The following is a 21,548-nucleotide window of genomic DNA, read 5'->3' as shown; positions in this document are numbered from 1 at the left end:
GAGTACTGCGGGTGTATCCCCCAGATCTAGACAATTGGCGGATTTGAATCAAGAATTAGGATTAATAGATGTGTGGAGGTGCCTCCACCCGCAAGGCAGAGATTTCTCTTTTAACTTTAATCCACATAAATGTCACACTAGAATTGACATGTTTTTTGCCCCCTCGACTTTTTTAAATTCTATATCATCCTGTAAAATAGGTGATATGAAAATTTCTGATCACGCTGTTGTGTACATGGAAATCAAGGCTAGAAACAATGAGGCATCCCCCTGACATTGGCGTATGGATTCCTTCTTAATGAAGGATAGTAAATTTGCAAAATATTTTTCTCAAGAATTTGAACCTTTCTTGGAAATTAATTTAGGTACGGCTAGTAACCCGTCAATGATGTGGGAGACTATTGAAGCTTATGCGCGAGGTCTGATCATTTCATACTCGGTGACCCAGAAAAAATTAAAGGGAGAACAACAGCGTCTACTTGCTGCTTGCTTAAAAGCAGCTGAAACAGCATACGCTGACAGACCTTCTATTGCCAAATTACAAAGGATTACGGTCCTTAGGACAGCTCTGAATACCGCGCTCACCCAAATGGCAAAGAGGGAAATATTATTTGCAAAACAAAGATTATATGAATTTGGCAATAAACCTGGTAGATGCTTAGCATTTCTCGCAAGGAAAAAAAGGGCCCCTCAAGCTATCACGGCTATCAGGGAAAGTGCTGGTACTCTGATTCACGATCCTAAAAGGATCAACACAATCTTCAGAAAGTTTTATTCTGATCGCAGGATTGTGAAGATAGAGCCAGGAGGATGCAGTCCTTTTTTAAAAGCCTTTCCGGACTTAACCCCGGAACAGGTTGTTTTAAAAAATTCTCAAGGTCAGGTTCGTAGGAGAGTAGTCTGACACAGAACAAACAGCCAAGAGGCGAGTCTGCTAGAATATAAGTGTTTTATTCCCCGCAGCGTCGCCACAACCAGGTCTCGTACTTACAACGGGTCTGGTTTATACTCACTCTACGTGTTACCGGAACTGGGAGCCGTCAGTTCTCGTAGAGCGGTTGCCAACAACCCACGCTCGGCGGTTAAACGCAACCCCGGAGCAGACTCCCGGGTCTGGCTTATACTCACTCTACATGTTACCGGAACTGGGAGCCGTCAGTTCTCGTAGAGCGGTTGCCAACAACCCACGCTCGGCGGTTAAACGTAACCCCGGAGCAGACTCACCGAACTGGAGACTTTTCCAGCTGATATACTCTTTTCCAGATATAAACATTCATGTGAACAGCAGAGCAAGGCTAAAAAACACATTCCATTCTGGTTACATACAGATAAGAAGATTCACACGGGGAGGTGTGTAATAAGATTCACACGGGACTAAGCAACACCTCCATTCCGGTTAGATTCACACATGTATTGGGACATAATTTTAACCCTTTCACCACATTCCACTGCTTGGCCCAATACATGTGTTACATTATGATTCACACATGTGTTGGGACATAATTTTACACCACATTCCACTGCTTGGCCCAATACATGTGTTACATTATGCTTAATTCAGTTCAATTCGTTTCAGTTAATTTCAGTTCAGTCAATTCAGTGTAGTTCAATTCAGCTCAGTTCAGGTCTGTTCAGTTCAATTCAATTGTGTTCAATTCAGTTCCGTCCATTTCAATTCAATTTAGCTCAGTTCCATTTTGTTCCGTTCAATTTGATTCACTTCAGTTCACTTCAGTTCAGTTCCATTCAGTTCAGTTCAATCCCATTCAATTCTGTTAACTCCGCTTCAGCTTTTTGGACATGCCCACATCCTCCGCTGTACCCCAGGCAAGGGGTTCTTCGGCAGGACTGGGATCCTCTCAAGGGTGGACAGCAGCGACCCTGGGGTTCCTCCGGTCGCCCCCCACCATTTCTCAAACAAACTGCCACGTACATGCCCACATCCATGCCATCCCGGGACGGTCGGGACCTCCACAGTTTGTTCTTCTGGTTTCTTAGTCTTTTTCCAAAACATTGTTCTGTATCAAAATCTCTCCTCAATTGCGATTGACCCTGCTCGCAGCGCCAAATGTTTTAAAAAATTCTCAAGGTCAGGTTCGTAGGAGAGTAGTCTGACACAGAACAAACAGCCAAGAGGCGAGTCTGCTAGAATATAAGTGTTTTATTCCCCGCAGCGTCGCCACAACCAGGTCTCGTACTTACAACGGGTCTGGTTTATACTCACTCTACGTGTTACCGGAACTGAGAGCCGTCAGTTCTCGTAGAGCGGTTGCCAACAACCCACGCTCGGCGGTTAAACGTAACCCCGGAGCAGACTCGCCGAACTGGAGACTTTTCCAGCTGATATACTCTTTTCCAGATATAAACATTCATGTGAACAGCAGAGCAAGGCTAAAAAACACATTCCATTCTGGTTACATACAGATAAGAAGATTCACACGGGGAGGTGTGTAATAAGATTCACACGGGACTAAGCAACACCTCCATAATTTTAACCCTTTCACCACACAGGTATCGGTCCTGAATGCTCCCCTAACAACCCAGGAAATACTTGACGCGATCAGGCAACTTCAGAGCGGTAAGGCACCTGGCCCAGAGGGCTTTCAGGTTGAATTTTACAAAGAGTTCACAGGAGTATTAGCTGGCCCACTTATGGACATGTATAACTACTCATATAAGTCAGGGCTACCTCCTGCCTTCACTGAAAGAGGTGAAAATCTCCCTTATTCTCAAAAAAGGAAAGGATCCAGAAGATTGTGTGTCTTGCTAACTGTAGATTTTAAAATTCTCTCTAAAACATTAGCATTGAGGCTAGAGATATGGGTCTCAACACTGTATAATGATCCCAAAGCACTTGTGATCACCAATGAATTAAGTTTGGATAGCTTCAGTGTGGGTAGGGGCTGCCGTCAGGGATGTCCTCTCTCACCGTTGCTATTCGCGCTAATAATTGAGCAAATGGCGGAAGCTATCTGGGCTGACTCTAATATAACAGCCCCGAGGGTTGGTACAGGTTAAACATAAAGTTACCCTATATGCAGATTATGATCTCCTTTTTCTTAGTAATCCTCTGATGTCCGAGCTTCACTTAATCCAAGTTATTAATACATGTAGTGCATTTTCAGGCTACAAAATTAATTTTTCAAAATCAGAGGCCATGCCTCACTAGTATGTCCCACTTATTGGACGGAGGGTTTCTTATACTTAGGCGTTTTTATCACCGCAGTATTTGGCCAGCTATACGAGGTCAATTTTGTGCATCTATTGAAAAGGGTAAGACAGGGTCTTCAACGTTGGGGAAACCTTCCAATTTCCTGGCTCGGTAGAATAGCCCTAATTAAAATGAGTGTCTTACCCCGTCTCTTATACCCTATGAGAATGCTTCCGGTGATACTGCCGAGGCTGGCACTGCGCAGATTGTATGGTTGGCTGGGTTCTTTCATTTGGAATCCTAGACGGCCCTTCATTAAGTTAAGGAAACTACAGCTTCCACAGGCAAGGAGGTCGGGCTGGACTTTCCAGACTTTAGGAAGTATCAGTTAAGTTCCTTGTTAAGCTACATAGCCGATTGGGTCACGTCTAACCCGCAATCAATCTAGATGGACATCAAGGCTTCTCAAGTACAGTGCCCTCTTATTAACCTCTTATTTTTAGATCAGATGAAAATCATTACGGACCACTGTAGAAACCCTACAGTACTAAACACAATTAAAGCTTGGAATATAATGCGGCAAAACGAGGGTAATTCACATAAAACATCCCCCTATACTCCTATAGTGGGGGCATGGGGTTTTCAACCGGGGCTTACAGATGCCATATTCAAATCCTGGAGATCCAGGGGTGTCTCCTGTTTAGGGGATCTGTTTGAGAAGGGGGTCCAGATGTCTTTTGAACAGCTGCATCAGGAATTTGGATTACCGAATGGAGACCTCTTTTTCGATACTTCTACATTTGAGACTACATACAGAAGACGACTACGTTATTAGATGTTCTTTATAAATCAGATAGAGAACGTAGAGTGTTGTGGCCAATAGGTGTACCCTCGGTCAGCACTCTTTATCATTTATTACGTGATGAAGTGTCGGAAGATATGGACCATCTGCTTAGAACATGGGATCAGGATTTGGGGCTGGAAATTTCTACAGATATGTGGAATGACATCTGGAAAAATGCCAAAAAAAAATCTCCATTTGTAGCAGAACCCAGGCCATTCAGTTAAAGATACTTCATAGGGCCCATATGGCACCGGAAAGATTGGAGATGCTCCTGTCCTAAATTTTGCCAATGTGTCCCAAATGTAAAGCAGAGGTGGGCATTCTTACACACCGCTTATGGACATGCCATAAGATCTTCAAATACTGGACCAAAGTAGTAAACGCCCTGACAGAAATCTTGGGAATGGAAATTACAGTAGATCCAGTATCTCCTCTTCTGGGCTACTCGAGCTTACCTTCTCTGGATGTGCACGGGAGGAAATTATTTTCCATTCTCTCCTTCTATGCAAGAAAAAATATCTTAGTAAACTGAATTGGCACAGATTAATCATGGAATGTATTCCCCTCGACTTCCTTACAAATATGGTGCACCAAAAAACTGAATTATTCTATAAAATATGGCAGCCCTTTTTGAATTTCATAGATACAGATATTTCGGCCATTCTTTCAAGGGCTTTCATTTAGTTGAGGTAACAGTTCTGGCTGGTCCGGGGTCCCTTGGGAGAGGAATCCCGCATGAATACGGGTTTTATTACGACTTGATGTTAACTCATCCCGAGCATGTACTTCACTACTTCATTGCTATGTTATCCTTTTTTCTTTTGAATAATGTAAGATATTTGATCATACACTCTGGTTAGTTATAGGTTAGGTTAGTAGTTGAGTTTTGTCTTTTTCTTCTCTGTATCTCTTCTTTTTGTTTGACAGGTTTTGGCTATTTATTTAAGATTTAATTGTATATTAGTGTTTGTACTTGGTTTTTTTTTATTTGTAAACTTGTAAAAACATGTTAAATTTTCAATAAAAATATCTATAAAAAGAAAAAGGTTCATCTGTACAGATGCATGAGTACGTGGAGAGCAGAGGGATACAGATTCAGTAATTGCGCGATAGGTTTAGACAGGGGATTTGGATCGGCTTAGGCTTGAAGGGCTGAAGGGCCTGTTCCTGGGTTGTAAATTTTCTTTGTTCTATGTTGAGGTTGTACAGGATGTTGGTGAGGCCATTTTGTTTAGAGTACTGAGTACAGTTCTGGTCACCCTGTAATAGGAAGAATACTATTAGAGGGGGTTCGGTAAAGATTTACTTTGATTTACGTTGCCAGGAATGGAGGGTTTGAGTTATAGGGAGAGGCTGGGACTTTTTCACTGGAGTGGAGGAGGTTGAGGGATGACCTTATTGAGATTTGAAAAATCATGAGGGGTGAGGGTAAGGAGAATAGCGAGGAGCATGCACGGTTATGTCGAGCTGGGGGTGGGGAAGTGAAACAAAATTGTGGCTCTACCCTATTTTCCTCCTATTGGCATTTGGCCAGTTGAATCTGTCAGTTACACCAGCATATCTACAGAGCCTACTGCGCGTGCCCCTCGGTGTCAGCAAAAAACTGCACATGCTTCTATCTGTCTGTAAAAATGGTGCATGAATTTCATTTGCCGGCCCAATGAGGAGCACTGGAACACCGGAAAGAGCCTGGTCCTCCTACCATTCAGAACAGCCCTATTGTCTGAATCCGAGACGTCGATTTTCCTGCTCCTCGGATGCTGCCTGACGTGTGCTTTTCCAGCACCACTCTAATCTTGACCCATGAGCTTCTGAAGCTGCTGCTGCTCCTCTCTCTCTGAATGAAGATTGAGATTCATCCAAGACTGTAATTTCCTTCCTCTGTCCAACAGCACTCTCTTCTCTCACTGCCTTTTCTATTTCTTTTATTTTCATGCTGAGATCCAATTGTTGACTTGCAGCAACTGAAAAGAAAGGGAGTGAATCCAGAAAGAGGACAGACTGTGGAAAAGCTGGTCTAGGTCTGTGCCTCAAACACATGGCAAATGCAGTACCACAGTGTGAAGTTATAGCCTTTGCTGTGGAAAAAAAAAGCAGAAATGAGGTGTATTGTTTAAATGGTGATATATTGGGAAGTGGAGAAAGTGAGGACTGCAAATGCTGGAGATCAGAGTCAAAATGTGTGTGGCGTTGGAAAAGCACAGCAGGTCAGACAGCATCCAAGGAGTAGGAAAGTTGACGTTTCAGATACGAGCCCTTCATCAGTAATGATGTGTGGATGTGCAAAGGGGCCTCAATGTCCTCCTACACCAGTCACTGCCAGTTGTCAGACAGGTGCAGCAAGCAATCAGCAAGGCAAGTGGTATATGAGCAAGAGGAATTGAGTTTAGAAGTGGGAGTGTCTTCCTGCAGTTAGGGGGTCATGGAATATATTCAAGGCTGAGTTCATATCACTTTTGAACAACAGAGAAGTGGATGGTTCTTGGGGAAGGCAAGAAAATAGTTTTAAGGCTAGTATAGAACAGTGACAGTCATACAGCATAGAAACACACCCTTCTATTCATGCTGACTATATTCACAAATTAAACTAATCCCACCTGTCTGTGTTTGGCCCATATCCTTCTGAACCTTTCCTGTTCACGTACTTATCAAAATGTATTTTAAACATTGTAATTGTACCTGCATCCACCACTTCCTCTAGACATTCATTCCACACACAAACCATTTTTCTTTTAAATAAAGTGCTCCTCATGTCTTTCGACTTGTTCTACTCTCACTTTAAACATTTGCTCCCTAATCTTGAAATGACACCTGCCATTCACGTCACCTATACCCCTCATGATTTTTAAATCATTTTTAAACCTCTCGAAGGACACCTCTTAACCTCCGATGCTCCAGTGAAAAAAGTCCCAGCCTCTGCATCTCGATGTAGGGAGATCCATATCCATTTGTGATCTGTTCAATGCTCGTGCAGGCTTAAAAGACCAAATGGCCGACTCCTGCTCCCAATTCTCAGTGTCCTGGACAGCAAGAGGCTATAAGACATCGGAGAGAAAGTGAGGTCTGCAGATGCTGGAGATCAAAGTTGAAACTTTATTGCTGGAACAGCACAGCAGGTCAGGCAGCATCCAGGGAACAGGAGATTCAACGTTTCGGGCACATTCCTGAAGAAGGGCCTGTGCCCGAAACGTCGAATCTCCTGTTCCCTGGATGCTGCCTGACCTGCTGTGCTGTTCCAGCAATAAAGTTTCAACTATAAGACATCGGAGCAGAAAGTAGGCTATTCAGCCCATCGGGTCTGCTCATACCATTCAATCGTCGCTGATCAGTTTCTGAGCACCATTCTGCTGCTTTCTCCCTGTCACCCTCGATCCCCTCAATACTCAAGAACCTAGCTATCTAAGTCTAAATATCCTCAGTGACCTGGCCTCTGCAGTCTTTTATGCCAATGAATTCCATAGATTCACCACTCTGAAGAAGTTTCTCCTTATCTCCATTCTAAAAAGTCTTCCCTTTACTCTAAAGCTGTGCCCTCGGATCTTAGTTTCTCCTATCAATGGAAACATCTTCCCAACATCCACTCTGTCTAGGCTGTTCAGTATTCTGTATGTTTCAATTAGATCTCCCCTGACTTTGGCCCTGCTAATCAGCATGAACCAGACCCTTCAGGATGAGGTACAGCAGGGGATTAGGTTCATCAAATTGAAAATTGAGGGAGAGTGTGTGGGATGGAGATCTTCAGCTTCTAAGGAATAAGAGAGGAAAGAGAGTTCACTATAAATTAGAATTGATTGGATGGGCTGATAGGCTAAGGAGGGGCAGATGGAGTTGAACTTGGAGAAATGTGATGTGTTGCATTTTGGTCAAGCAATGCAGGCAGGACTTAGACAGGGGGAGTGTTGCAGAAGAAAGAGACCTTGGAGTGCATGTTCATAGTTCCTTGTAAGTGGAGTCGCAGATAGACAGGATAGTGAAGATGATGTTTGGTATGCTTTTCTCTATTGGTCAGAGCATTGAGTGAAGGAGTTGGGAGGACATATTGCGGCTGCACAGGACATTGGTTAGGCCACTTTTGGAATATTGTGTGTAATTCTGATCTCCATCCTATGGAAGGATGTTGTGAAACTTGAAAGAGTTTGGAAAAGGTTTATAAGGCTGGTGTCAGAGTTGGAGGGTTTGAGCGAGAAGGAGAGGCTGAATAGGCTGGGGCTGTTTTCCCTTGGTGTCGGAGGCTGAGGGGTGACATCATAGAAGTTTATAAGGGGCATGGATAGGGGTGAATAGTCAAGGTCTTTTCCTCTGAGTAGGGGAGTCCAAAACTAGAAGGCAGTGGTTTGAGCTGTCTCAATCAGATCCCCTCTCAGTCTTCTAAACTCAAGGGCATACAAGCCCAGTCGCTTCAGTCTTTCAGTGTAAGGTAATCCCGCCATTCCAGGAATTGACCTCGTGAATCCACGCTGCACTCCCTCAATAGGCAGAATGTCTTTCCTCAAATTTGGAGACCAGAACTGCATGCATTACTCCAGATGTGGTCTCTCCAGGGCCCTGTACAGCTGCAGAAGCACCTCTTTGCTTCTATACTCAATTCCTCTTGTTATGAAGGCCAGCATGCTATTAGCCTTCTTCACTACCTGCTGTACCTGCATGCTGGCCTTCATTGACTGGTGTACAAGAACACCCAGATCTCTGTACTGCCCCTTTACCTAAATTGATTCCATTGAGGTAGTAATCTGCCTTCCTGTTCTTGCCACCAAAGTGGATAACCATACATTTGTGGGCGGCACGGTGGCATGGTGGTTAGCACTGCTGCCTCACAGCGCCAGAGACCCGGGTTCAATTCCTGCCTCAGGCGACTGACTGTGTGGAGTTTGCACGTTCTCCCCGTGTCTGCGTGGGTTTCCTCCGGGTGCTCCGGTTTCCTCCCACAGTCCAAAAGATGTGCAGGTTAGGTGAATTGGCCGTGCTAAATTGCCCATAGTGTTAGGTAAGGGGTAAATGTAGGGGTATGGGTGGGTTACGCTTCGGCGGGTCGGTGTGGACTTGTTGGGCCGAAGGGCCTGTTTCCACACTGTAAGTAATCTAATCTAATCTAATTTATCCACATTAAGCTGCATCTGCCATGCATCTGCCCACTCACCTAACTTGTCCAGGTCACCCTGTAATCTCCTAACATCCTCATCACATTTCACCCTGCCACCCAGCTTTGTATCATCAGCAAATTTGCTAATGTTATTGCTGATACCATCTTCTATATCATTAACATATATTGTAAAAAGCTGCGGTCCCAGCACGGATCCCTGCGGTATCCCACTGGTCACTGCCTGCCATTCCGAAATGGAGCCGTTTATCACTACACTTTGTTTCCTATCAGCCAACCAATTTTCAATCCAATGTAGTACTTTGCCCCCCAATACCATGCGCCCTAATTTTACTCACTAACCTCCTATGTGGGACTTTATCTGGACTTTCAGAAAGCTTTTGATACACTACATCTACTGAATCTCCCTTGTCCATCTTCAGAGTTACATCCTCAAAAAATTCAAGATGATTAGTCAAGCATGGTTTCCCTTCATAAATCCATGCTGACTCTGTCCTATCCTGTTACTACTATCCAGATGTGCCGTAATTTCATCCTTTATAATAGACTCCAGCATCTTTCCAACCACTGAGGTCAGACTAACTGGTCTATAATTTCCTGCTTTCTCTCTCCCACCTTTCTTAAAAAGTGGTATAACATTATCCACCCTCCAATCCTCAGGAACCGACCACGAATCTATCGAACTCTGGAAAATAATCACCAACGCATCCACAATTTCCCGAGCCACCTCCATCAGTACCCTGGGATGCAGACCATCAGGCCCCGGAGACTTATAAACTTCAGACCTAACAGTCTCTCCAACACCAAATCCTGGCAAATATAAATTCCCTTAAGTTCAGGTCCTTCAGCCACTGTTACCTCAGGGAGATTGCTTGTGTCTTCCCCAGTGAACACAGATCTGAAGTACCCATTTAATTCCTCTGCCATCTTTGTTCCCCGTAATATATTCCCCTGTTTCTGTCTTCAAGGGCCCAATTTTAGTCCTAACCATTTTTTGCCTTGCACATACCTAAAAAAGCTTTTACTATCCTCCTTTATATTATTGGCCAATTTACCTTCGTACCTCATTTTTCCTCTGCATATTTCCTTCTTAGTAATCCTCTGTTGCTCTTTAAAAGCTTCCCAGTCCTCAGTTTTCCCACTTATCTTAGCTATGTTATACTTTTTCTCTTTTAACTTTATATGTTTCTTAACTTCCCTCGTCAGCCACGGCCACCCATGTCGCCTCCTGGGATCTTTCTTCCTTTTAGGAATGAACTGATCCTGCAACTTCTGCATTATATGCAGAAATATCCGCCATTGTTCCTCCACGGCCATCCCTGCTAAGGTATTGCACCATTGAACTTTGGCCAGCTCCTCCCTCATAGCTCCATATTTCCCTTTATTCAACAGAAGTACTGTCACTTCCGACTGTACCTTCTCCCTCTCAAATTGCAGATTGAAGCTTAATGTATTATGGTCACTACTTCCCAATGGCTCCTTCACTTCGAGGTCTCTGACCAATTCTGGTTTGTTACACAATACCCGATCCAGAATTGCCTTCTCCCTGGTCGGCTCCAGCACCAGCTGCTCTAAGAATCCATCTCTGAGGCACTCCACAAAGTCTTTTTCTTGAGGTCCAATACCATCCTGATTCTCCCAGTCTACCTGCATGTTAAAATCCCCCATAACAACTGTAGTAACATCTTTAAGACAGGTCAATTTCAGCTCCTGATTCAACTTACATCCGACATCCAGACTACTGTTTGGGGGCCTGTAGATGACTCCCAAGAGGGTTTTTTTACCCTTAGTATTTCGCAGCTCTATCCACACTGACTCTACATCCCCTGACTCTAGGTCCCCCCGCACAAGGGACTGAATATCCGCCCTTACTAACAAGGCCACCCCACCCCGTCTGCCTGCCGGTCTGTCCTTACAATAGTACATGTAGCCTTGAATATTCATTTCCCAGGCCCTGTCCACTTGAAGCCACGTCTCAGTTATCCCCACAATATCGTATCTGCCAATTTCCAAAAGAGCCTCAAGCTCATCCATCTTATGTCTAATGCTTCGTGCATTCATGTATAGTATTTTTAATTTGTTACTGCTCTCACCCTTCCCATCAACCCCTATTTCACTCAACCTTACAGCATGATCCCTTTCTGAGTTTTCTGCCTTATTGGTACAGTTGTGTTTCTGGACTTCTCTTGTTCTAACTTTCCCCTCAATTTCCTTTTTAACCATCTAGTTTGTCCCCTCCACCCCGCTACTTAGTTTAAATGTAGCGGTGCTGCAGTAGAAAACCTGCCTGCCAGAATGCTGGTCCCTAACCTATTAAGGTGCAAACCGTCTTTCTTGTAGAATTTATGTTTACCAAAAAATATACCCCAGTGATCCAAGAACTTAAATCCTTGCTTCCTGCACCAGTTCCCCAACCACACGTTCAAGTCCATTATCTCCCTGTTTCTGGCCACACCAGCACGAGGAACTGGAAGCAAACCAGAGATAACCACTTTGGACGTCCTGCTTTTCAGCCTTCTTCCTAGTTCTCCGAAGTCCCGCTGTAGTATGTTCCTCCTCTTCTTCCCGACATCATTTGTGCCGACATGTACCACCACCTCTGGCTCTTCACCCTCGTCCTTGAGGATTTCCTGCACTCTGTACACGATGTCTTTCACCCTGGCACCAGGAAGGCAACACACAATCCTTAAATCCCATCTGCTGCCACAAAAACCCCGGTCAGTTCCTCTCACGATGGAGTCCCCTATTACCACGGCTCTGTGCGATGTCCAACTCTTCCGCTCTGCCTCTGCGCCAACTTTTGATTGACAGACCTGGCCGCCTTGCGAACTGGCAGTGTCATCAGTCTCTAATGTTTCCAAAAGCTTCAACTTCTTCCTGACAGGTACTTCTCCCGGGGTCTCTTGCACCTGTCTCCTCTCTGCCTTCCTCATCGTCTGCTCTCTTCTGGTATGGTCAGTGTAATAACCTCACTGAAGGTCTTATCCAGAAAGATCTCGTTCTCTCGGATGAGCCTAAGGTCCTCGAGTTCTTTCATCAGCGCTGCAATATGCTCGGTCAATAGCTGAATGTGCACACACTTTCCACACATATACGAGCCAGACACACCAGAGTCGTTGACCTCCCACATCAAGCACGTAGCGCACTGAACCAGCTGGGCAGTCATGTCTTCACCCTCTTCAACTGTGGTGTAATCACTTCACTCAAACTTCTTGTCAAAGATTCCTGAGCTGAAGCCTCACTCTTCGATCCAAACTTCCTTAGACCCTCTTTTTGTGGCAAGTCTGTGGACCTGGGGTTTAGAACTCACCCACTCTAATAGCAATCACTTACCTTCCCGACCGGCTTTGCGCTCCGCCTGAACTTCCGCCCAGCTCCCGCCGCTTTCTGCTGTGAAAAGAAAAGGGTTTTGGTTAACTGATACAAATATTTCCCACTTGTCCAACAATCCAATATCAGCTGTTTCAGTCATTGAGATGGTTTTGATTCATCTACTAAATACTCTTATTAGACAATATTCATGACAATGTATGCGAGGTGATACTATATACGCAAGTTGTAGACAAGTAAAAAAGGCCGACCAGGCAAGGAAGTGGTTAACAAACACAGGGCATCCCTCTTCAGGTATGTTTACAAATTAAACACGCTTCAGATCTTTTCCTAGCTGCTTTCCGAAAATCTGGGTGCCACCAGGTTTGAGTATGTTAACAATAATGTACATCATCAACTGAAATAGGCAGCAACAAAGAATGAACACAAACCAGTCCAGCAGGGGTCACCCACATTTTGGTTTGAGTATTGAGGGATTACCCTTTTTGAAACCCCTGTGATATCAGTACCATACCCAGGCTAATGTGCATTGAAACCAGATTATGAAGTGTTAACTTTTCTGCAAACTTCTGCCTGTGTGTCTCTCTGTAACATTTTCCAACTTTCTTCATATCTCAGTTTGTCAGCTCTTGTTTATTCCTTTCTCCCAAGGCTAATGAAGCACACGCTTTCCAGAACAGTCCAAATTAGGGAGTTGAGCCTCGTAAAGATTAGATTAGATAAGATTACTTACAGTGTGGAAACAGGCCCTTCGGCCCAACAAGTCCACACCGCCCCGCCGAAGCGCAACCCACCCATTCCCCTACATTTACCCCTTACCTAACACTACGGGCAATTTAGCATGGCCAATTCACCTGACCTGCACATCTTTGGACTGTGGGAGGAAACCAGAGCACCCAGAGGAAACCCACGCAGATACGGGGAGAACGTGCAAACTCCACACAGTCAGTCGCTTGAGGTGGGAATTGAACCCGGGTCTCTAGCGCTGTGAGGCAGTCGTGCTAACCACTGTGCCACCGTGCCGCCCACAAGTCCTGGCTATGACACATAGCTGCCTAACCAAGTATGCAAACTCTCAATATCTGTAAGCCGTTCCATTTGCAACTCGAACACTCTTTTCAAAGTAAGTTGTTCGTGTCTCTGCATGAGTCCACAACCCGGTGAAATACAACGGAGTCTTTAATGGTTGCCCAATGTGTCCTGTGCCAAATTCATTCAAGTCTGGATGTCCTGAAGCAAACAATTATACTTCAGATTTCTACGACCCAATTAAAACTAATGTTGAGCACTCTAATGGATCGGGGGCATTTTATATAAATAATTATTCCCTCCGGTGTGGAAACGGGCCCTTCAGCCCAAAACGTCCACACCGATGCTGCGAAGAGCAACTCACCCAGACCCATTCCCCTACATTCACCCCTGACAAATGCACCTAACACTATGGGGCAATTAAGCATAGCAAATTCACCTCACCTGCACATCTTTGGGCTGTGGGAGGAAATCCGCTCAGACACTGGGAGAATGTGCAAATGCCACACAGACAGTTGCCCGAAGCGGGAATTGACCCAAATCACTCCAAAAGTTACTGCTTCCAAAAATAGACAAATTATTTTCCCTGGGATCGGGGAGTCCAGAACGAGAGGGCATAGGTTTAGGGTGAGAGGGGAAAGATATAAAAGAGACCTAAGGGGCAACCTTTTCACGCAGTGGGTAGTACATGTATGGAATGAGCTGCCAGAGGATGTGGTGGAGGCTGGTACAATTGCAACATTTAAGAGGCATTTGGATGGGTATATGAATAGGAAGGGTTTGCAGGGATATGGGCCGGGTGCTGGCAGGTGGGACTGGATTGGGTTGGGATATCTGGTTGGCATGGACAGGTTGGACCGAAGGGTCTGTTTCCATGCTGTACGTCTCTGACATTCCAAAAGTTACTGCTTCCAAAGAAGCCTGTTGGACTCCAACCTGCAGTTGTGTAATTTTAACCTTTATCCAGGTTAATAAGTGGATTAGCCATGCTAAATTCCCCATAGTGACCAGGGATGTGCAGGTTAGGGTGGATTGGCTATGCAAATTAGGCATAATGTGCATGACTCAGGGTGAAATGTCGAGCAGTGGGGATAGGGGAGTGGGTGTGGGTGTGACCCTTGGGAGGGTCGGGTCGGTGAGGCCGAGAGGCTTGTTTCCACACTCTGGGAATTCTCTGAAGAAGGGGTTTATGGAAAGTGTTGTCCTTCCCCTGCTGCAGGGCAGCGCATGCGCAGTGGCCCGCTGACGGTCTCGCCCAGTCCTCTTTCCGTCACTATTCCTGCCCCGCCCCTGGTTCCTTTATTGACGTCACAACACGGAAGTCGCCCTGTCAAAGTGAGTCTCCCTCCCTCTGGGCAACTCTGCATCCTGGGAGGGAGGGAGAGATGGGAGGAGGGGAAATTGGTCACTTGTAGCAACTGGAGTGAATGCAGGGAGGGAGCAGACTCTGCAAACTCAGGTATGTGTCTTAGTTACCCGGGTGAGGAGGAACTGAAGAATCGAGTTGGGATGGCGGAGGGGTAGATAGTTTTTCTGTTTAAAATGCACCCGATTCCCACCAATAACTGCAACAAGTACAGCACATGCAATATTCCTCATTGCAGCTTCAAGCCGGTTTGGCATCCTCTGTTCTTCCTCCACCTTGGCTCCAGCACATTCAGCTTCCTTCCCTCATTACCATCCCCCCGCCCTGATGTTCCAAGCTGACCCTCAAAAGATCGGTTTGTGTCTCCATTCTTTTTTTGTGGGTTTTGAAAGCTTTCCCAATCCTCTAATTATAAGAGTTGGGAAGTTATGTTGTAGCTGCACCAGACATTGGTTAGGCCACTTTTGGAATGTTGTGTGCAGTTCTGGTCTCTCTGCTAGAGGAAAGATGTTGTGAAACTTGAAAGTGTTCGGAAAAGATTGACAGGGATGTTGTCAGGGCTTGAGCTGAACAGGCTGGGGCTGTTTTCTCTCGAGCGCCAGAGGCTGAGGGGTGACCCTACAAACTTTTATAAAATCAGGAGGGGCATGGATAGGGTAAATAGACAAGATCTTTTCCCTGGATGGGTCATAGGTTCAGGGTGAAGGTGAGATTTAAAAGGGGCAACTCCTATATTCAGCAGTTGGTGCGTGCAAGGAATGAGCTGCCAGAGGAAGTGGTGATGGTTGGTACAATTACAACATTTGAAAGGCATCTGGATGGCTATTTGAAGAGGAAGGGATAGAGGGACATGGGCCAAGTGCTGGCAAATGGGACTAGATTGATTTAGGATATCTGGTCGGCATGAACAAGTTGGACTGAAGGGACTGTGTCTGTGCTGTATGTTTGTGATTCTGGCTTGCCACTAATGTCTGTATGCTCAGTTTCTCTCTGCTGTTAATGTAAATGCCATTGTTAGAATCAAAACTCACTTATAAATCGGAGACAAAGCCGTGGAAACAAGGACAATTTATTACAAACTTGCAAGTCCGGGCACCCCGCCAGCCTGGCAAAGAGTGCAAAGTTATGCAATCATTTTTATACGGTTTGTGTGTTGCAGGCTCACATCCCTTTCCCTATTCTTACCCTATCATAATCATTTATTTCATTTCATTCCCTTATTTGGACAAACCTTAAGATAATTACTTAACTTGTTTTTCTCTTTCCTTATCTCTGTACCAGGCTCCCCTTGGATGACTGCATTCTTTGTCTTGTTACTATAAGCTTTATTGTGAAAATGCCCTTACTTCTTCTTTTTGTGGTCAGCTACAACACTCCATAGTTATTTCCGAGCTTAAAACTATTTTCTTTAAAACTACTTCTTTAAAAGACCCCTATATTCATTAAAGTCTTAGCCTTAAGTATACTACATGCAACAAGAATTCCATGACCGTTTGTATAATGTCCCACCCCTCCCCATCTACAGAAATGACACTCCACTAGCTCTTACAACAACTACCTTTCTATATCGCCTGCAGCAAACTACATTTCTTATTTTCCACACCATGATGTCTCATTTTGCTCCCCACGTCCTGTCAATAGGTACACCTGGAAATGACTCTGTCAATCACACAAGCAATTGTCTATTCTTTGATACTGCCAGGTCGGTAGACTCTGATCAGCCGAGAAGGATGAGTACTCCTAGACCGCCAAAAGAATTCGCCAACTTTTACAGAGTTTGCAGAGAGCTTATGTACATTGTTTATAGTCAGACATGCAGCATGACCACATATTAACAACCAATCAGATCCCACAAAGTCCTTGTCCACTTTTGACTTAGCCTATCATAATTTCTTGTAAACAACCTGTTCTTGGAATTGTATTTGTCCTCTCTGGTGATTAGGGCTAAGCTGTTACTTCTGCAATTAATGGTTAGGTTCACATTGTTACTTCGGCATTTGCAATTTTTTTCACCGGATTTACGTCAGTCTATGGTTTCACATTTGTTCTGAGTCATGAGTATCTGCCTGACTCAGTTCCAACCGAGTTAGCCAAGCAGAAACCATTTTGTCCTACCTCCCAGATGCCCACACCCTCATTCCTCCCTTTGATCGCACCACGATAATGGAAAGGGAAGGCTAATCCAAACAAATCTATAATACAATCCCAATAAGGTGATCATCCCTTTCTTATTTCTCAGTTCCACCCAAATAACTTCCCTGGATGTATTTCCAGGAATATCCTCCCTTAGCACAGCTGCAATGCTATCCCTTATCAAATATGCCACTCCCCCTCCTCTTTTGCCTCCCTTTCTATCCTTCCTATGGCATTTGTATCCTGGAACATTAAGCTGCCATCCCTGAGCCATGTTTCAGTAATTGCTATGATATCCCAGTCCTATGTTCCTAACCATACCCTGAGTTCATCTGCCTTCCCTTTTAGGCCCCTTGCATTGAAATAAATGCGTTTAATTTATTAGTCCTACCTTGTCCCTGCCTGCCCTGACTGTTCGACTCACTTCTGTTCTCAACTGTACCCGTCTCAGTTCGATCTCTTTCCTCACTATCTCCCTGGGTCCCACCCCTCCACCTTACTAGTTTAAATCCTCCCAAGCAGTTCTAGCAAATTTCCCTGCCAGTATATTAGTCCCCTTCCAATTTAGGTGCATACCGTCCTTCTTGTACAGGTCACTTCTACCCCAAAAGAGATTCCAATGATCCAAAAATGTGAATCCTTCTCCCATACACCAGCTCCTCAGCCATGCATTCATCTGCTCTATCCTCCTATTCCTGCCCTCACTAGCTCGTAGCACTGGGAGTAATCCAGATATTACCACCCTTGAGGACCTCCTTTTTAAAATTCTACCTAACTCTCTCTCTAATCTCCCTTCAAAGTCTCAACCATTTCCCTTCCAATGTCGTTGGTTCCAATGTGGACAATGACCTCCTGCTGGCCCCCCTCCCCCGTGAGAATATTCTGCACCCTCTCTGAGACATCCTTGATCCTGGCACCAGGGAAGCAACACACCATTCTGCTTTTTCTCTGCTGGCCACAGAAACGTCTGTCTGTACCTCGGACTACAGAATCCCCTAACACAATTGATCTCTTGGAAGCCGACGTACCCCTCGTTGCATTAGAGCCAGTCTCAATACCAGAAACTTGGCTGTTTGTGCTACGTCCCCTGAGAATCCATCACCCTCTACATTTTCCAAAACAGCAAAACTGTTTGAAATGGGTATATCCACAAAAGACTCCAAACAGGTATGCTGTTTTGGAAAATGTAGGGGGTGATGGATTCTCAGGGGAACGTAGCAATGCAAGGGGCCTAACAGGGAAGGCAGATGAACTCAAGGCATGGTTAGGAACATGGGACTGGGATATCATAGCAATTACGGAAACATGGCTCAGGGGATGTTCCAGGATACAAATGCTACAGGAAGGATAGAAAGGGAGGCAAAAGAGGAGGGGGAATAGCATTTTTGATAAGGGATAGCATTACAGCTGTGCTAAGGGAGGATATTCTTGGAAATATATCCAGGGAAGCTATTTGGGTAGAACTGAGACATAAGAAAGGGATGATCACCTTATTGGGATTATATTATAGACCCCCCTCAATAGTCAGAGGGAAATTGAGAAACAAACTTGTAAGGAGATCTCAGCTATCTGTAAGAATAATAGGGTGGTTATGGTAGGGGATTTTAACTTTCCAAATATCAACTGGGGCTGCCATAGTGTTAAAGGTTCAGATGGAGAGGGATTTCTTAAGTGTGTACAAGACAATTTTCTGATTCAGTATGTGGATGTACCTACTAGAGAAGGTGCAAAACTTGACCTACTCTTGGGAAATAAGGCAGGGTAGGTGACTGAGGTGTCAGTGGGGGAGCACTTTGGGGCCAGTGACCATTATTCTATTCGTTTTAAAATAGTGATGGAAAAGGATAGACCAGATCTAAGAGTTGAAGTTCTAAATTGGAGAAAGGCCAATTTTGACGGTATTCGGCAAGACCTTTCAAAAGCTGATTGGAGGCAGATGTTCGCAGGTAAAGGGACAGCTGGAAAATGGGAAGTCTTCAGAAATGAGATAACAAAAATCCAGAGAAAGTATATTCCTGTCAGGGTGAAAGGCAAAGCTGGTAACTATAAGGAATGCTGGATGACTAAAGAAATTGAGGGTTTGGTTAAGAAAAAGAAGGAAGCATATGTCAGGTATAGACAGGATAGATGGAGTGAATCCTTAGAAAAGTATAAAGAAAGTAGGAGTATACTTAAGAGGGAAATCAGGAGGGCAAAACGGGGACATGAGAGAGCTTTGGCAAATAGAATTAAGGAGAATCCAAAGGGGTTTTGCAAATATATTAAGGACAAAAGGGTAACTAGGGAGAGAATAGGGCCCCTCGAAGATCAGCAAGGCGGCCTTTGTGTGGAGCCACAGAAAATGGGGGAGATACTAAATGAATATTTTGCATCAGTATTTACTGTGGAAAAGGATATGGAAGATATAGATTGTAGGAAAATAGATGGTGACATCTTGCAAAATGTCCAGGTTACAGAGGAGGAAGTGCTGGATGTCTTGAAACGGTTAAAGGTGGATAAATCCCCAGGATCTGATCAGGTGTACCCGAGAACTCTGTGGGAAGCTAGAGAAGTGATGGCTGGGCCTCTTGCTGAGATAATTGTATCATTGATAGTCACAGGTGAGGTGCCGGAAGACTGGAGGTTGGCAAACGTGGTGCCACTGTTTAAGAAGGATGGTAAGGATAAACCAGGGAACTATAGACCAGTGAGCCTGAGCTCGGTGGTGGGCAAGTTGTTGGAGGGAATCCTGAGGGACAGGATGTACATGTATTTGGAAAGGCAAGGACTGATTAGGGATAGTCAACATGGCTTTGTGCATGGGAAATCATGTCTTACAAGCTTGATTGAGTTTTTTTGAAGAAGTAACAAAGAAGATTGATGAGGGCAGAGCAGTAGATGTGATGTATATGGACTTCAGTAAGGCGTTCGACAAGGTTCCCCATGGGAGACTGTTTAGCAAGGTTAGATCTCATGGAATACAGGGAGAACGAGCCATTTGGATACAGAACTGGCTCAAAGGTAGAAGACCGTGGGTGGTGGTGGAGGGTTGTTTTTCAGACTGGAGGCCTGTGACCAGTGGAGTGCTACAAGGATCGGTGCTGGGCCCTCCTACGTTTTGTCATTTACATAAATGATTTGGATGCAAGCATTAGAGGTACAGTTAGTAAGTTTGCAGATGACACCAAAATTGGAGGTGTCATGGACAGCGAAGAGGGTTACCTCAGATTACAACAGGATCTTGACCAGATTGGCCAATGGGCTGAGAAGTGACAGATGTAGTTTAATTCCGATAAATGCAAGGTGTGCATTTTGGGAAAGCAAATCTTAGCAGGACTTATACACTTAATGGTAAGGTCCTAGGGAGTGCTGCTGAACAAAGAGACCTTGGAGTGCAGGTTCATAGCTCCTTGAAAGTGGAGTCGCAGGTAGATAGGATAGTTTGGTATGCTTTCCTTTATTGGTCAGAGTATTGAGTACAGGAGTTGGGAGGTCATGTTGCGGCTGTAGAGAACGTTGGTTAGGCCACTGTTGGAATATTGCATACAATTCTGGTCTCCTTCCTATCGGAAGGATGTTGTGAAACTTGAAAGGGTTCAGAAAAGATTTACAAGGATGTTGCCAGGGTTGGAGGATCTGAACTGCAGGGAGAGGCTGAACAGGCTGGGGCTGTTTTCCCTGGAGCTGAGTCGGAAACTGAGGGGTGACCTTATAGGGGTTTATAAAATTATGAGGGGCATGGATAGGATAAATAGACCAAGTCTTTTCCCTGGGGTTGGGGAGTCCAGAACTAGAGGGCATAGGTTTAGCGTGAGAGGGGAAAGATATAAAATAGACCTAAGTGGCAACCTTTTCACGCAGAGGGTAGTACGTATATGGAATGAGCTGCCAGAGGATGTGGTGGAGGCTGGTGCAATTGCAACATTTAAGAGGCATTTGGATGGGTATATGAACAGGAAGGGTTTGGAGGGATATGGGCCGGCTGCTGGCAGGTGGGACTAGATTGGGTTGGGATATCTGGTCGGCATGGACAGGTTGGACCGAAGGGTCTGTTTCCATGCTGTACATCTGTGACTCGAAATGCCCTTCAAGGTGGACCAGCCATCAACATCCTGTAGAGTGGCACCACCATCTTTGCAGCTCATCTGGTCATATTTATCATGGCCATCAACATGTGGGTGAGCCATGGGATTGCAAAAGGAGCATCTTCTGGGGCAAATCTATATCACTAAGGGACCTCATAAGCCTAGCAATTAAATACCTAACAATACCGACAAACAGAAGAAAATTATTCTGACATACGTAGCTAAATTGATAAGCCAATTGTACCAAGAGCCCGATCCCCATTTTCCCCAACTGGTACCTTCAAGGAATACCTGGATCTCGTCTTGTATCTTAGTAATAGTGCGATCGGGAATGCCCATAATGCATTTATCTTGGACAATGGTGCAGACCGCACCTTCCTGGGCGAGTATATAGTCTAAGGCATACCGATTCTGCATAGAGTAAAGATGCAGATCTGATAATCCCAGTTTATTCTGTTCCAGAGCCTCTTTAGTCTTATTCCCGAGAATAGTCAGGCTGTAACAGCGGGAATTGTGGTTCTTTTGACTTATCA

General features: G+C 44.8%; 1 protein-coding gene across 4 annotated transcripts in view; it reads left to right on the top strand.

Moving 5' to 3' along the window:
- LOC148143229 (uncharacterized) overlaps nucleotides 1-21,548 on the top strand; it is a 39,425-nt gene that overhangs the window by 3,521 nt on the left and 14,356 nt on the right. Inside the window, exon 1 of one of the 4 annotated variants that reach the window (XM_087974078.1) lies at nucleotides 2,557-2,578. The exons of 2 other annotated variants lie outside the window; for them this stretch is intronic. The gene's annotated coding sequence lies outside the window, so the exon portion shown is untranslated. Of the gene's footprint in view, nucleotides 1-2,556; nucleotides 2,579-14,779; nucleotides 14,912-21,548 lie in introns of those variants that run through there. One more of the 4 variants, XM_087974075.1, reaches the window with a different exon arrangement.

The sequence above is a fragment of the Chiloscyllium plagiosum genome, unplaced genomic scaffold (assembly GCF_037043375.1).
Source record: "Chiloscyllium plagiosum isolate Xiang-an unplaced genomic scaffold, Cpla_swu_hap1 HiC_scaffold_27, whole genome shotgun sequence".
NCBI lineage: Eukaryota > Metazoa > Chordata > Chondrichthyes > Orectolobiformes > Hemiscylliidae > Chiloscyllium > Chiloscyllium plagiosum.
This window is presented reverse-complemented; position numbering and strand designations above follow the sequence as displayed.